We start from the raw sequence: 16,035 nt of genomic DNA, 5'->3' as shown, positions 1-16,035 counted from the left end.
ACAGGACAGGCAGTTCTGCGTGGAGTGTTCAGAGCTGCCCCCTATCTGCCCTTTCTCTGCACCGCCCCTGCTCCCAGAATGCACCAGGCCCTGGACTGAACTCTTCCCCTGCTGGCCAAGCTGGTTTCGTTTGCTGTGATCCTGTTGGCTTGGCAGGGGGGGGAAGTGACAGTCCCACCCCAGAGCCAACGCCTCCCTGTCACCCAGCCCCCTGACCCCCAGCAGTGCAGGTCAGCCAGGAGCTGGGCCCTGCCAGGCACTCAGGGGCGTCTCCCCTGCAGCTGGGGGCTCTCCCCAGCGTGGTCTGTGGGAGCTCGCGCGGGCAGCGGCAGCAGCCGCGTGGTGGGTTGGGCTGGTGACCCGGGTCCATCTCCTGGGGTCGGCTGGGTTCATGCTCAGGTGACTGGCCCCAGCCACCGGCCGAGCCCCACGGCCACGCTGCTGCTGTTACCGCACTAGCCCCTCACGCCCCCATTCCCTCACTGAAGCCAGGAGAAGGTTTGCAGGGAGAAGGGGGGGGTTGACCCCAATATCCCAGAGCTGATTCTCCTCACAAAGGGGTGTGTGCATGTGGTGGGTGCCGTGTGCAACGCCCTGTGCCCATGAGGAGGGGACCGGAGCTCTGCCGGCAGGAAGATTTATCCTGCAGGAGCCCTGCCTCCCTCCCCCAGGGGTTCCCCTGGAGCAGAGAAGCTTTGAATCCTCTCTGGAGACTAGAGACGCCCGAGCCGCACCAGCTGCCTGGCAGAGGTTCTGGATCAGTGCCTCACGGGCACATTGGGGTCATTCCCTCAGGGCTGCCCTGCCCAGTGCCAGGGCTGCTCTCACTCCTCCAGCATAGAGGGGGCTGCAGGCTCTTTGCCAAGCTGGGTCCCAGCTCAAGGCAGATTTAACACTAGCAGGGGGCTCAGGTATGTGCTGGTGCCACTCAGGGAGGGAATCTGGGCCAAAGCCTGATTAGAAATTGGGTAACACTGAAGTGGGACTAGAAAGACCCTTGATGGGACGTGGCGGGTAGGTAGCCCCCATTGTGTACCGTGCCCTCGCCGAGAAGTCTCTGGGAGTGTGGATTCTTCCTGATGCGCCACCAACACGTCTCGTTGGTCCTGATGTCGGCTGCTCCTTTCTTGATACTGACAAGCTAGTTGTGGGCATTTCCCACTCACCCCATAGCTCTGGAATGCACAGACAGCAACACTGGTGTGGAAGAAACAAACTCCACTCTCAGGTTTCAAGATACTTAAGATCACTGACTTGCCAATGTAATTGTCAGGGGGTATAGCTCAGTGGTAGAGTGTTTGACTGCAGATCAAACGGGCCTTGGTTCAAATCCAAGTGCCCCCTTAAAAGCCTGGTCCTTGAACAAAAAGTAATTGCATATCCATTATGTTCAGGAGCTCCACTGACTAGGGATGAATGGAAACACTCAACATTTTCCTGTGCAAATGCATAAAAATCTAGCAAATATGTCCCCCAGCTGAAATCAGTTCCAATCCTCTAAGAGTCTAGTTTATGTTTTCATCAATGAAACAAAGGCACATGAAGACACATTTGCAGGTCCTTGGCCTCCACGGGCTACAATGTGCAGAAGGACAAGAACCACATCCACTTGGGAAGCATGGACTAGTCTGTATTACATTTGGTAAGTAAGTTGCCATTGGGACTGAAAATTCTACTGGAGGTGGACAGGAGCCTGTTGAAAAAATAAAATAACCAAGATTTACCAAACTCCCTGTTACACATTCAATCCTCTCTTTTTTCTATTTTATTAACCTGGGAGCAAGTTACCAGTGACCCAGGGCTGGGGTGGAAGAAGGTGCAAGTGCGGGGAGGAACCCAGGGCTGGGGCAGCAGGGGGTGTGTGGGTGGGGGAGCACTGGTCCTATTAGTATCCAGGAAGTGGGCGGGCGAAGCCCACCCACTGCTAAAGGACCTCCCCCCAGCCTAAGGAGAGGATCCACAGGTCCGGGACACTAACTAAGTACGTGGGACAACTAATGAAAAAAACAGGAGCGGGAGTGAGGTCACAGGGCTAAACGAAGGGAACCAGAAGGGGACACCGAGCAGAGAACCCCGGACAACGCCCACTGCTCCTCGAAGGCGTCAAGGGAGCCAGTGGACGCCGCCCAGAGGAACTCCGCCCGGATGCGTGAACGGACGGAGGAGCGGAAATAGGCCCCACAGTCGCAGGAAATCCCATCGGCCAACCTCCTCTCCCTGGTTTTATAGATGGCCAGTTTGGCCAGGACTAAGAGGAGGTTGACAAGGAGATCCCGCGACTTCGTGGGGCCACGGATAGGGAGTGCATAGACAAACAGGTGAGGGGAAAAGTGCAACGAAAAACGTAATAGGACACCCAAGAGGAGCCGGAACAGGGGGAGCACTGATAGGGGGGAAGGGGAGAGTCGAGAGCTGGGGCAGCACAGGGTGTGTGTGGGGGAGAGCCCAGGGCTGGGTTGGCAGGGGAGTGAAAGTGGTGGGAGGCCCAGAGCTGGGGAGGCAGTGGGTGCAGGTGTAGGGAGGGGAGAACCCAGGGCTTGGGCAGCAGGGGGATGGGAGGGCAGACAAATTTTTTTTTTTTGCTTGGGGAGGCAAAAAACCTAGAGCCAGCCCTGCCTCCACATACCGTAAGGTAGGTAGGAGCGGATCATTATTATCCCTACTTGGAAGAGCGAGAAGCTCAGGCTGAGACAGGAGAATTGACTTGTCTTAGGTCACACGGCCAGCCAGTGGCAGAGCTGGGAATAGGACCCAAGACCCCTGATTTTCAAACTAACCATCGGATCTTGAATTTCATCCATTGAATGACCTGAATAAAGTGCTCTCAGATGAGCTCCAGACCAACAGTGCACAGTAATTATTCAGCAAGTATTTGAGGAGAACTGCAATGTTAGAGAGAATCATGACCTGCTCAGAGACCATTAATGCAGAGAAGCAGCAAAATTCAAACATATGACTGGTTCTGACTTATTTCCTTGGTCTTAAAAGAGAACAACAAGGACCTGAGTCTCCTCCCTGTCAATAACCCCCTGCTGAGCCAATCAGGGTAGAGACTGAGGACGGGAAGCTGACGGTTCTCAGCAGGGAGCCTAAAGGATGGTTCAGGTCACTGGTGGGGATCACTGCCCAAGCACTATTTCAGCCCCACATTTTTGGGTGGAGCTCCCACAGTGGGAGCTGCCAAACACTCCCCCGCAACACATACACACACCCCGCTCTTGGTGTTGGGAGGGAAACAGGTGAAAGGACAAAAGAAGCAAGAGAAGAGAAAGGAGGAAGGGATGGAGGAAAAGGTGAAACACAAAGGATAAACCCTAATGTCTCCAGTAATTCTAGGGGACAAAATCCCTGGTGCGGAATAAAATTCTGCCTCCTTAAGCTCGTGTTTTCCAGGCTTAGATTTCATCACCAGATGGATCAAACTGAACAGGTTTCAAACCTCAAGGAGGCTCTTACCTTCTAAACAGGGACGGCTGGTCTCTAGTAAACTCCCTAAAAGGGAAGGAGAAAACTCGAAAGCGGTTCCTCCTGGCGCTCACGTCCGTGAACCCGAATACTCTCTCAGTCCTCAAAGAGAGACCTGGAGAAGGAGACTTGCTGAAGCAAAGCCACAGGGGTCTCTGAGGTTTCCCTGGCCCCTCGCTCCTGTCCTGCCTGGCTGATGTCAGCATCTCTCTGTGAGGTCACCACCTCCCCACCACCTTTGACCAATAGTCTGAGGTCCTGCAAAAGGCCTTTGTGATGTCACTGCCACACCCCTCCCTTGCTGTGCTAATGTCCTGCCCCTGCCCAGGCACTTTGGGGGTTTGAGCTACTCCCTGTGGATCACCCCACTCAAGGAGCGTTCGTTCTAGGCAGCAAGCCGGCTAGACAGGAAAACATCAGACGCTGCTCCCAATGCTACATTCAGCTTTTCAGAAATTAGTCAACTTTATGGCCAGAAAAGACCATTAGAGCATCTAATCTGACCCCCTGCATATCACAGGCCTCCTGTATAACCCAATAGCTACTTTTGGGGCAAACACATTCCAGAAAGGCATCTAGTCTCCATTAGATGATATCAGGAGATGGCAAATCCACCACTTTCCTTGGTAGCTTGTTCCTGTGGTGAATCATCTTCGCTGTTGAATATTTGTGCCTTAGTTGTAATATGAATTTGTCTCTTTTCACCTTCCAGCCATTGGGGCTTGTTATTCCTTTCTCTGCTTTAATACCCAATCTTTTCTCTCCATTAAGGCCCTTCTACACCCCCCAGTACCCAGAGCCCAGAGCCCACAGCCGGGGCCCCAGCCACCGCCACAGCCCCAGCCAGGGTCCTGCCAGATCTTCCCTGGCCCCCAGTCCCCAGAGCCCCTGGCCAGGGGCCCCAGACACCCCCAGAGCCCCCAGCCCCAGGGGAGCTGGACACTGGCGAAGGAGAGAAAATGGGGCACAATCGGGGGCAGGGAACTTCTCAGGGGTTGGGGGCGGGGGGGTCACCCGGGGGGCTGCTCGTGGCTCTAGGGAGAAGGGGGGCGGGGCGGGGGGGTCGGGGGGGTCCCCACGGGGGGGGCAGCGGTAAATCCGAGGGGGTCTCAGCCCCCCCCTTTCTCTCCCCGCTCCCCGGGGGCACCGGCTTCCCCCCCCCCGCCCCTTTCCCACGGAGGGGCCGGGCATGGGGGGGGTTAATGAAGGTCTCTCCCGCCGCGATCTGCGCATGCCCAGAGCCCCAACAGCACAAACCTTCTCCGGCCCCGCACGAGCCAGACAGAACCGCAGCGCGTGCGCGCTCCCGTTCCGGCTCCCTCGCCGACGTCACTTCCGGTCCAGGGAGAGTCCGGAACTACATCTCCCAGCCTGCCCCTGGGCGCTCCCGCCCTCCCCAGCCCGGGTGAGGGAGGGGTCAGCAGCTGGAACTGCGCATGCTCCGTGCGAGCCCCGCTGCGGGCGGGAGAACAAAGCTGCTGCCGCCGCCTCCGTGTGAGCCGGTGAGTGAGAGACCCCGGGGGGGCGGGCACGTGACTCTGCCCCGGGGAACCTGGGAGAAGCCTCGGAGCCGCCCCGGCCCCGGGAGCTGCATCTGGGATGGGGGCGGGGCCCGGGGCCCGGGGGAGAAGCCGGAGTTGCGGCGGGGAAGGTCGGTGGGGCAGGGCCGGCTGGGGGCGATGACGCGCAGGGCAGTGAGCGGCCCGCTCAGCCCAGCACAGGGCACTGGATACACCCTGCCCCCCCCCCCCGCCCTGTGCTGCCAGCCTGCCCCTCCCCCACTGCCCCAGCGCCCCCTCCCCATGATCCGCTCTCTCGGCTCCCCTGTCCCCCCCCCGGTCTCTCCATGAGTCTCCAATGTCCATTTAAAATCTCTCCCCTGGGGTCCCCCGTTTTACCTGCTGCGATTTGTCCTTGTCCGGGTGGGAAATTGTTGCCCAGGTCAGTCCCCAGCACGTGGCTGCCCCTGGCGGGGGGTGAGATGCCGGTTCTCTGCCGGGGACAGGAGGGCACGTGTCCCCGTGGGGGCTGCCCGGACCCCAGTTTCCCAGTTACTGCCCCAACTCCCACCACAGCCACCTGCCCCTCCCCCACTGCTGCCCCCTTCCCTCCTCCAGGGACCTGCCAGCTCCCCCCCCCCCCTTTGCCCTCTTAAAGCAGCTCCTCAAAGGGCTCCCTGCTGCCCATGGGAATGGTGGGGGGAGCCATCAATTTCTGTATATGTATTGGACGGTAATATAAAATCCAGTCCAACAGTCCCCCTTTTCCCTCTAGTTATGTAGCAGTAATATAAAATCCCCTCAGATCTCGACGGTGTTCATAGACTATCAGGGTTGGAAGGGACCCTCAGGAGGTATCTAGTCCAACCCCCTGCTCAAAGCAAGAACAATCCCCAACTAAATCCTCCAACAGATTTTTACCCCAGTTCCCTAAATGGCCCCCTCAAGGATTGAACTCACAACCCTGGGTTTAGCAGGGCAGTGCTCCAACCACTGAGCTATCCCTCCCCCCTCTCATGTTATCACTTGCATAGTTTCTGATATGTATTCTCTGCAAATCTAAAAATTATCCTAAGCCCCACTTTTTCTCTAATTGTCTATTTCTAAATGACTATGGCCTGAGATTTTTCCCTGTCTCTTTAATTATAAAATACTAAGAAAATCTCAGATTTACACCTTTTCTCAGATTCCTGAACATGGATATAAAATATTGGCAAATGTTGTCCATTTTCTCTCTATTCAGTTATCAGATATTGATGTGAAACACTCAGATTTTACCTCGTATCAACAACTGATATAAAATCCCTCTGATTTTCCACTTTCCTCTCTAAACGTATTTAATACCCATCAAACCCAGAGGCCTCCCCCTGTTTGGGGGATCAGTGGTTCCCAGCTGGTAACTGGAGAGTTGGCTGGACCCTTTTCTTTTCTCCAGCTGGCACTGGGTGAGGAGGTCACTCTGAGTGCAGCGTGGGTCCAGCAGTATCCCAAAGCCCATGACAAATGGTCTCTGGGAGGGGTTGCTTCCCGCAGTGCGAAGATGTAGCTAGTGACAGGGCATGGACCTTTCTTGCCCGCCAGGCCTTCCATTCTCCTGTTAAAGCAGCACCGCCCAGGGATCCCTCTGCCCGGGTGACTGGCCAGCAGGGGGCAGTGATAACTTTCTATCCACTTAGCAGACACAGTGAGGTAACTGTTGCTGGGGTAGGGGATGGGGTGTCTGTGTGGGGATTGCAGCTGGAGCTGAAGGGGCGTTGTGGGAGGAGGCCTCTGGGTGACTGGGCAGGGGTTCTGGAGGTTTGGGGAGGGTTCTGATGTGCCCAGCCCTGAGGCTGTGGGTCCTGGAGGTGGGTATCGCTGGGGACTTGTTGGTGCAGAACAGTGAGGGTGGGCGTCTCTTGGGGAGGCGGGGCAGGGGCTGGAGGAGCCTGGTGCTGTGCCAGGGGCTCAGTCGTGCCCAATGCACAGAACTGGGTGGGGGAGTGCCAGGCACTAGGTCGGGCTGCCAGGCAAGCAGAGGGCGGGGCCGCGGTGTAAAGCATCAGGGGGTCCCAGGGAAACAGCCTGGCAGGGCCTGCTGGAGGGCAGGTGGGGACCTAGGCAGGCAGTAGGGGAATCCTGGGCAGGCAGTGAGGACTGAATTCCCAGTGAGCGGTCCCCTGGGGTGGTCCCTGGCTGTTGGGGGCTCTTGGTGGGGAACCTTTAGGATTCCCAGCCTGCCAGTGATGGTCTGGTGGGGGTTCTCAGGCCAGGGGGGTGCTGAGGGGTATCTGGAGTCCCTGTTCAGGGATTTTGGGGGTTGGGTCCCAGGGAATATCTGGCTGCGGGGTCTGGGCTCTGGGTACTGGGGGTGTCTGGGGGGCCCTGGATGGAGGCTCTGGGGGCTGCTACTAACCATGCTCCTTCTCTCTGATCAGCTTGTGCCAGAATCCTGACTCCAAGCACATCCCAGCATTCCCCAGCCAGGCCCAATCACCATGATAACTTTCTATCCACTTATCAAACATCTTGAAAACTCCAGGACCTTCCAGTTCCATTGGGAAAATTTGTCCCCCGGGTCCTTATACTAGATCTTGAGGGTGCGGCCGGTGGGAAGGGGGCTAGAAATGCCACACAGTGGTCTCTTCCACAGCATTCTGGACTCATTCATTCTGAAATCTGGTTTCATTGAGACCATTGTTAATCCAGAGTCACTGTATGGAAAGACAGGGAGTGACTCCAGATGGACAGTGGGGCAAATGAGATCAGCAGTTCTCCCTGTGAGGAGGGGCTCTCATTTGCTGCTCTCCCCAGAGAGCTAAAGGAGGGAAGCTGCTCAAACGCTCTGTCCCTCTCTGCCCGGGATATTGGAGCTCAGCTTCCTGGGTCAGACGCTGCAGCCTCCATTGTGATCTGGGAGACCAGGCTTAGCAGCTGCTGCTCCCCCAGCAGGGGCTCTGTGCTGGGATGTGACCTTAACTAAAGCTGCTTCTCTGCCTGGCCCAGGTGATGACTTTCTCCAGCTGGTCCTAGCCCCTTGGGGCAGCCCTGGGCCCTGTTAATACAAATTCTACCACAGACTCCAGGTAACTGAAAGTCCTCTGGGAAAGTGCTGGGGACTGGCAAGAAAGTGACTCTGCACAAACAGCCTCTCCTCCCATTAGCAATTGCCAGGAGCAAATCCAGCCATGGGAGAGCAAAGCCCCCAGGAATGGGACTTTCCCAGCCAGAGGGGCAGGGAGAGAGGACAGGGGAAGGAGAGACTGAAAGGGGCAGTGGGAGAAATGAGTGGGAGGGAGAGATTTCCAGTTCTCTAGTCCACCCAGACACATGTATTGCAGCATCCCTGGGCAGAACCACTTTCCAGTGAACAAGAAAAGGATTAGACAGAGGAAAAGCTGGTTCTTGACTCCATATTCCCCCTGCTGGGGTGTGACTGCCGTGGGGTCAGTGTCCGAGGGAATCCCCCACAGTGACTCCTTTGGTGCTGCTCTTTTCTAGCCTTGTGTTCAGAGACTTAGTTATGAGATTGGGAGAGGGAGAAGGAAGGTTAAAAATCTCTCTGTGGGCTTAGCCTGGCAGGAGGGCCAGGTCTACACTGTAATACAGAGATTGAGCATTTTCCCAGGATGGCAGAATCTAGGATGTCTGTCTGCAGGGAAAGGGCCTGGGGGAATCGTCCTGTGACATTAACTAAAGCCTGTTCTGTAACCCCCACAACTGCCCTTCTCACCCTCCCAGGCTGCAGAATGACGTCCGTGTTTCACTCCAGCTCATCCCATCCTGCCATGGGACAGGGAGAGAAATGGCTGCAGTGGAGCCTGTTCAGGTAAGGATTGTCGGGGTTGCTGGTGGGTTCCTGCAGGAGGGAGAGGGACAGCAAATACACTGGAGATGGGAAGATTTGCACAGTCTGGTTTGGAGCAGGGCAGGAAATGCACAGGGTGGGGAAGGGAGGAGGACAGCTTGTGACATTCCTGCTGGGGGGAGTTTAATGATTGGCCCATATTCTAGGAACAGACCCATGAGATTAGGAGGTGGAAATAACCTAATTTGTGAAACAGAAAATAACCCTCCTACATGGGGCTAGGAAAACTGACCAGACTCCCAGTGCTGGAGCCTGACCTGACTAACCAGTGGCTGCTGTGAGATATGAAGGGGACACCCACTAGTGAGGTTTAGGAGATTCCTCCTTTCGTATCCAGCTCTGCACAATGGGGAGGGTGCTGGGCTTCCTACCGGAGATCTCTCCTGGTCCCTGCTAGGGCTCCATCTCCTTTAGCCGTCTGTGGCTAGTAGGAGTGTGATGGATCTGCTGGGAGAGAAAAGGGACTCTCTAGTCGTCCCCTTAACCTGGTGTTTCCAGGATGCTCTGAGTGGGGTGGAGGTGGGACTCTGACTGTGATCCACCCAGAGCTTGCATTTGATTGACTTCTCTCCCCCACAAATAGTGGGGTTGTGAGTGGGCAGCAGGTACTGAGTGTTGGACTCTTGCTCTTTCAGAGGCCAGTGACCTTCGAGGAGGTGACTGTGTATTTCACCAGGGAAGAGTGGGCTCTGCTGGACCCTGCTCAGAGAGCCCTCTACAGAGACGTCATGCAGGAGAACTATGAGAATGTGACCTCGCTGGGTAAGGATTCCTGTCCCCTCAGTTCTTGGAAGGGGAAATGAAGAGATATGGTTCACGCCAGCCCCACAATGCCACCTCTGCTCTGTCCTGTCTCTGCATCACCAATATGCCAGTGACCCACACACTGCCACAGACCCTCCCCTGCTGCAGAGCACAGGAACAATAGTGCACAGTGTCAAATATCTCCTGTTTGCATAAGTAAACTTCTTTTAGATGGGGTGACCACACCTGCACGCAGTGTTATGCTCCTACAAATCACATGGGATCTTTATAGAGGAAGGCGCGCACACACACACACACACTGTCTGTCTGTCTGTCTCTCTGCCAGAGCTGTTCATAGTTACCAGTCTGTTGTAGCTCGAGTCAATCTAATGGCCAATTACACTGAGCACAAGTGTGGGGCTGGGCTCTTGTCGGTCGCAATCCAATGCTCCGGGAGTGTGGCAAGATGAACCCAAACTCCCATGGCCAAGCACCCTGGTTCTTATAGGGTTTTTTCCTTTGTTGAAGTCTATGGATTTTGCTGTATCAGTTTGTGATCGGTTACTTCTTAACTGGTGTAAACATTCCAGTGCACCTCCGAGAGGGTCAGCCTGACCTTTGTTCTGATTTAATCAATTGTCCTCAGGGTGCCAGCCTTGACCTCAGGGTCATCAATCTGCCCTTCGTTATGAATGCGCGTTGATGATTCTTTGATGTCCTTTAAGTCTCTTGACTCCTTCTGACTTGACTCTGGCTATAACAATGGCCTTTACACCTTCTCTTTTCCTGATGCATACATCCTCATTCACACAAACCCACTGAGAATACAAACAGTAGTGTTTTATATCGAGCATAAAGGCATTGCAAATGAAACCTTGCCTTCAATGTTTCTCTAATCTACTTAACATAGACACAATCGAGAATCCTGTCTCTTATTTACTAAACCTTAAAACAAAGACATGTAGATTTAACTAGAGTGCCTAATTTGTAATACATAGAGGAAACCATAGTAGACAGTGTAACTTATCCTAAAACAAAAGATGACCATAATCAGTCAGAAGGATTGTTCTGGTCTGTCATTCCTTTCTGCTATTCAAACAGGGTGGCTGACAGGATGAAATCAAATCATACATTACATTCTCACAGTACATTATAAAATCCAGCTCCTACAGCCGTATTCGAGATGTGGGCGCACCATAGATTTGTATACAGGCAATATGATATTTTTTGTCTTTTCTATCCCTTGCTTAATGATTCCCAGCATTCCGTTCGCTTTTTGACTGCCGCTGCACATTGCGTGGATGTTTTCAGAGAACTATCCATGACTCCAAGATCTCTCTCTTGAGTGGAAACAGCTAATTTACACCTCATCATTTTGTATGTCTAGTTGGGATTATGTTTTCCAATGGGCTGCACTATGTGCTATCCTGACATCTAGTACTGCTGAGATCCTGCATTCAGTACTATCCCTGCCCTTCCTGTTCCCTTTCTCCACTGAAGCCCACCAGCCCATGGTTACTGTCCCCAGCTTCCCCAGGACTCTCTCATTGTCTCTGGACCTCTCCGTCAGCAAGAAGCAGTGGCAGGGAGACTTGCCCTCTCTCTGGAGTCTTGGATTTCTGGGACATGGATTTACTTTCTCTGTGTTTTGGGAGCCTCTTTGAAATTGAGTGTCTGTGACATTAAGCACAGTGCAGTCTGGAGTGTTGAACAGCTGTGTCCCCTCAGTTCCCAAGCTGGGGTGACTTTTACACTGATTTACTGTGAGAGCAGCCGCTCCTGGGCAGGTAACACACAGTCTCCAGCATGTAACTCGCTCCCAGCTACACAGTATTTAGTGCTGCTAGTCAGCGACTCAGGAGTTACAGTGCAGCACAGGAAAACCCCAGAAAAGTCTCTGTTCCCAGACTTCCCCCAGAAATGTGCATCTTTCCCTGTCCAACACACTACTGAACAAGGCAAGCTCATATCACGTCTGTCATTTCATCTGTGGAAAATGACATGCACCAGCCTTGTTATCCCATGTAGATGAGGGGACTCACCCCTGCGGCACCCCCTGCTGGTGACTTCTGGGAATTAGCTCATTCCAGCTCCAGCACACCCTCTGCAGGCCGGTGATCTGCCTGTCCTCTGGCCCCCCGTGTCCCTCCCTGGACCTGGTGCCCCTTTTACCTGGGGTGCTGCCCTCTGGCAGTAACCCCTCAGTCTTGGGGTCTCCCCTCCCCAGGGAACTCCCACCCACTATTCCCACCTCGGCTCAGTATAAGGCCAGTCATCGTCTAGCCCCACACCCTGGGGCAGGCTGCAGTATCAGCCACTCAACACTGGCAAGGAGGGTTTGGACCGGCTGCCTTTGCCTACCGCTGGGCTGCCCTCTGCAGCCCCCCAGTACCTATTGCCTTCTGCTAGGCCACAGCCTGGGGCTTTCCAGGCTGGAGCTCCCCAGGTACCCTGTGTCCAGCTCCCTGCAGCCGGGCCCATCTCCCTCTACAAACAGAGAGAGATTCTATCTGCCCCTGGCTTCTCTGCCTTTATAGGCCAGCTGAGTCTGTTTGGGGCGTGGCCCCAGCTGCAACCACTTCCCCCAAGCAGCCCAGCCTAAAAGCTGCTTTCTCCAGCCACAGCCCCCACCCAGGGCTGTTTTTAACCCTTCAGAGCAGGAGCGGACGTCCACCCCGCTACATCCCAAATGCAGTTTCCAACACACTTTAATCCAAACACGCTAGTTGGATAAAACAATAAAACAAGATTGTTAATTACCAAAAAAAAAGATTTTAAGTGACTACAGGTAACAAGTCATAAAAGTCAGAATTGTTTACAAAAGAAATGCAGATAAACCACAAATAAATTTGTTAGTCTCTAAGGTGCCACAAGTACTCCTGTTCTTTTTACAAACTAACGTGTAAGTCAGGGGTGGGTAAACTACGGCCCGCAGGCCACATCCGGCCCCTGAGCTCCCGGTCGGGGAGGCTCCCCCGTCCCCTCTCCTCCCCTCCTCTCCCCTGTTGTCCCCTCGCCCCCGCTGTCCCCCTGCAGCCTCAACATGCCGCGCCACCAGCGCTCTGGCCCACCGCTCCTGGGCAGTGGTGCAGCGGTGGGGCTGCGAGCTCCTACTGCTCTGAGTGGCATGGTAAGGGGGCTGGTCTGCGCGCTCCTGAGGGACCCCGTGTCTAGCTGCAGTAGGCCGCGTGGCTGTGGTAAGGGGGCCAGGGCCAGGGGATTGGATAAGGGGCAGAGAGCCCTGGGGGGCAGTCAGGGGACAGGGAGCAGGGGATGGTTGGGCGGGCGGTCAGGGGATGGGGAACTGGGGGGTTGGATAGGCGTAGGAGTCGCGGGGTCTGTCGGGGGTGGGGGTGTGGATATGGGTTCATATCCAGGACCCCACCCCCTACCCAACCCCGCTGCTACCTGTCCCCTGACTGCCCTGACCTCTATCCACCCCCCTGCCCACTGACAGACCCTTGGGACTCCCAAACCTATCCAGCCCCCGTCCCCCCAGAACCTCCGCCCCATCCAACTGTCCCCTGACTGCCCCCTGGGACTCCCTGCCCCTTATCCAACGCCCCCACCTCCTTACCATGCCGCTCAGAGCAGCGTGTCTGGCAGTCACGTGGGCCACGCAGAGCCAGACACACTGCCCTGCAGGAGCGCACAGCCCCGCCCCGCAGGAGCGCTGCCCGCACGGTGGTGTGGCTGCGGGGGAGGGGCTAGCCTCCCCAGCCAGGAAATCAGGCACTGGGCAGGATGGTCCTGTCGGCTGGATGTGGCCCGTGGGCCGTAATTTGCCCATCCCTGATCAAGGGCATAAACCTATTGAGTCAGCAAGACATGCAGGGGTATGTCTGTGTGCTGAGACCTACGAGGCTTTTCCATGCCATGTGCTGTGAAGCTTGTGTTTGGGGCACAGGTAGTACAAGCCACATGGCAAAAGGAATATAAAGGGCAGCTGCATCATCTCCATTTTGTCTTCAATCCCTCTTCCTGCCTCTGGAGCAACTTCTCTACAAATTGAAGCCTGGAACAAAGGACTGAAAGACCCATCGAACTTGTGGATGTGTTCCAGACGGACTTTCAAGCCAGCAGCTCAACAATACTGCTAATAACCTGATATATAGATTTCGGAATGCATCTCACTGCTTTTCCATTTAACAACTTTTTTTGTGTCGTGTCCTGTCTTGTCTTTCCATGCTAAAGGATTGGCTGGCAGTGTGGTCTTTTGGGTAAGATCCAAACCTATAGTGATCTTGTAATGTGGCTGACCTTTTGGGGTCAGAAAAACATTTTGTATATGAGCAGAGTTTTTAAATAACCTCTCACTGTACTGGACCTAGGTGCTGATTGGGAGTCGGAGAACTGGAATGCAATAAAGGGGGCCATGTGATTTCTTTTTTCAGCTTCTCGATAACCCGTGTGTGGGATCAGAAGCACAGTTTGTGACTGGTCGTTGAGTTTAACTTCAGTGTTAACCACCAGTTTTGGGAGCATCTGCTCTCCCTTTTTCATCCTGCCCTGACCCTGGCATTTTCAGTGTGGACTGCCCCAGGCACACCCGTCACACTAAGCACTGAAGTTAAATTAATAGAATGTTTTTTATGACAAAGTTATGAAATCAAGTGACCTCCTTTGTTTTCTTTCATCTGAGCAGGGTTTCCAATTTCCCAACCTGATGTGATCTCCCAGCTGGAACAAGGGGAAGAGCCATGGGTCCCAGACCTCCAGGGTTCAGAGGAAAGAGAGATCCTGAGAGCTCCCTGCACAGGTGAGGAAATATTAAACCAACTCAGAATCTGTAAGTGCCTGAAGGAAACATCTGGGATGCCCTACAATGCCCTTGGAAGGTCTCTCAGTTCAGTATTGTCCCTAGCAGGGGTCGTATCCTGAGGGTAAATATAGCTCATGGCTTCCTGTAGACACTAGCAGACACCAGGCAGTAGCTTCCTCCCTTCCCCCTGTGAATTTGGATGGGATGTGAAGCCTGAATTGATCCCCTCCTCTCTCCTGTTTGGGGAAGAACTTGGGGGAGTTCAGTTCCTGATTTTTATTTGACTTCTCTCCAGTACTTGTATTGGTTTGGCCGTCCCCTTTCCATCCCTGTCTGAGGTTTCTGTCTCTATCACAGCAGGTGACGCAATGGTATCTGAGAAAGAGGAGCAGAATTCTCAGCAGGAAAATGTTGAGCAAGTGGATAAACACAGAGCATTATCACAAAGATCGAAAAGGAATGTGTCCTGGAGTCATAAGCAGGAAAAATCCCAGGACATTCAGCACAGACCAGAAGGAGAGCAGGGAAACCAGCCAGGGGAGAAAGTGGGTAAATGTATTTCCTGTCAGGAAACTCAGAAGGACGTCAAGGAAACCACAACACAACAGGAAATCCTCAGCAGAAAGAGAAAAAATACATGCAGTGAGTTTGGGGAAAACGTATGTGATTACTCCATCCTTATAAAGCATCACAGAATCCACACAGGAAAGAGGCCCTATGAATGCACTGAGTGTGGAAAATGCTTCCCTAGCAGCTCAGCCCTTTCTCAACATCACAGAATCCACACAGGGGAGAGGCCCTATGAATGCAGTGAGTGTGGAAAATGCTTCCCTAGCAGCTCAGCCCTTTCTCAACATCAGAGAATCCACATAGGGGAGAGGCCCTATGAATGCAGTGAATGTGGGAAAAACTTCACTAGCAGGTCAAACCTTCTTACCCATCAGAGAATCCACACAGGGGAGAGGCCCTATGAATGCAGTGAGTGTGGAAAATGCTTCACTAGGAGCTCAGACCTTTCTCAACATCAGAGAATCCACACAGGGGAGAGGCCCTATGAATGCAGTGAGTGTGGAAAATGCTTCACTAGGAGCTCAGACCTTTCTCAACATCAGAGAATCCACACAGGGGAGAGGCCCTATGAATGCAGTGAGTGTGGGAAAAGCTTCACTCACAGCTCAGTCCTTATTAGACACCAGAGAATCCACGCAGGGCAGAGGGCCTATGAATGCAGTGAGTGTGGCAAAAACTTCACTAGCAGCTCAAACCTTCTTACCCATCAGAAAATCCACACAGGGGAGAGGCCCTATGAATGCAGTGAGTGTGGGAAATGCTTCACTAGGAGCTCAGACCTTTCTCAACATCAGAGAATCCACACAGGGGAGAGGCCCTATGAATGCAGTGAGTGTGGGAAAACCTTCAGTCGCAGTTCACACCTTATTACGCATCAGAGAATCCACACAGGGAAGAGGCCCTATGAATGCAGTGAGTGTGGAAAATGCTTCACTAGGCGCTCAGACCTTATTAGACATCAGAGAATCCACACAGGGAAGAGGCCCTATGAATGCACTGAGTGTGGAAAATGCTTCACTAGGAGCTCAGACCTTCTTACCCATCAGAGAATCCACACAGGGGAGAGGCCCTATGAATGCAGTGAGTGTGGGAAAACCTTCAATTGCAACTCAGACCTTATTAGGCATCAGAGAATCCACATGGGGAAG

The 16,035-nt window shown here is 53.9% G+C and overlaps 1 non-coding gene and 1 pseudogene across 1 annotated transcript; both read left to right on the top strand.

Moving 5' to 3' along the window:
- The window catches only part of LOC120375436, a 648,226-nt pseudogene extending 632,191 nt beyond the window's left edge, over positions 1 to 16,035 (top strand).
- On the top strand, positions 1,273 to 1,344 carry TRNAC-GCA. Its single transcript has one exon. It is a non-coding gene; the product is annotated as a tRNA-Cys (tRNA).

Source organism: Mauremys reevesii, linkage group 12, assembly GCF_016161935.1.
Source record: "Mauremys reevesii isolate NIE-2019 linkage group 12, ASM1616193v1, whole genome shotgun sequence".
In the NCBI taxonomy this organism is placed as follows: Eukaryota; Metazoa; Chordata; order Testudines; family Geoemydidae; genus Mauremys; species Mauremys reevesii.
This window is presented reverse-complemented; position numbering and strand designations above follow the sequence as displayed.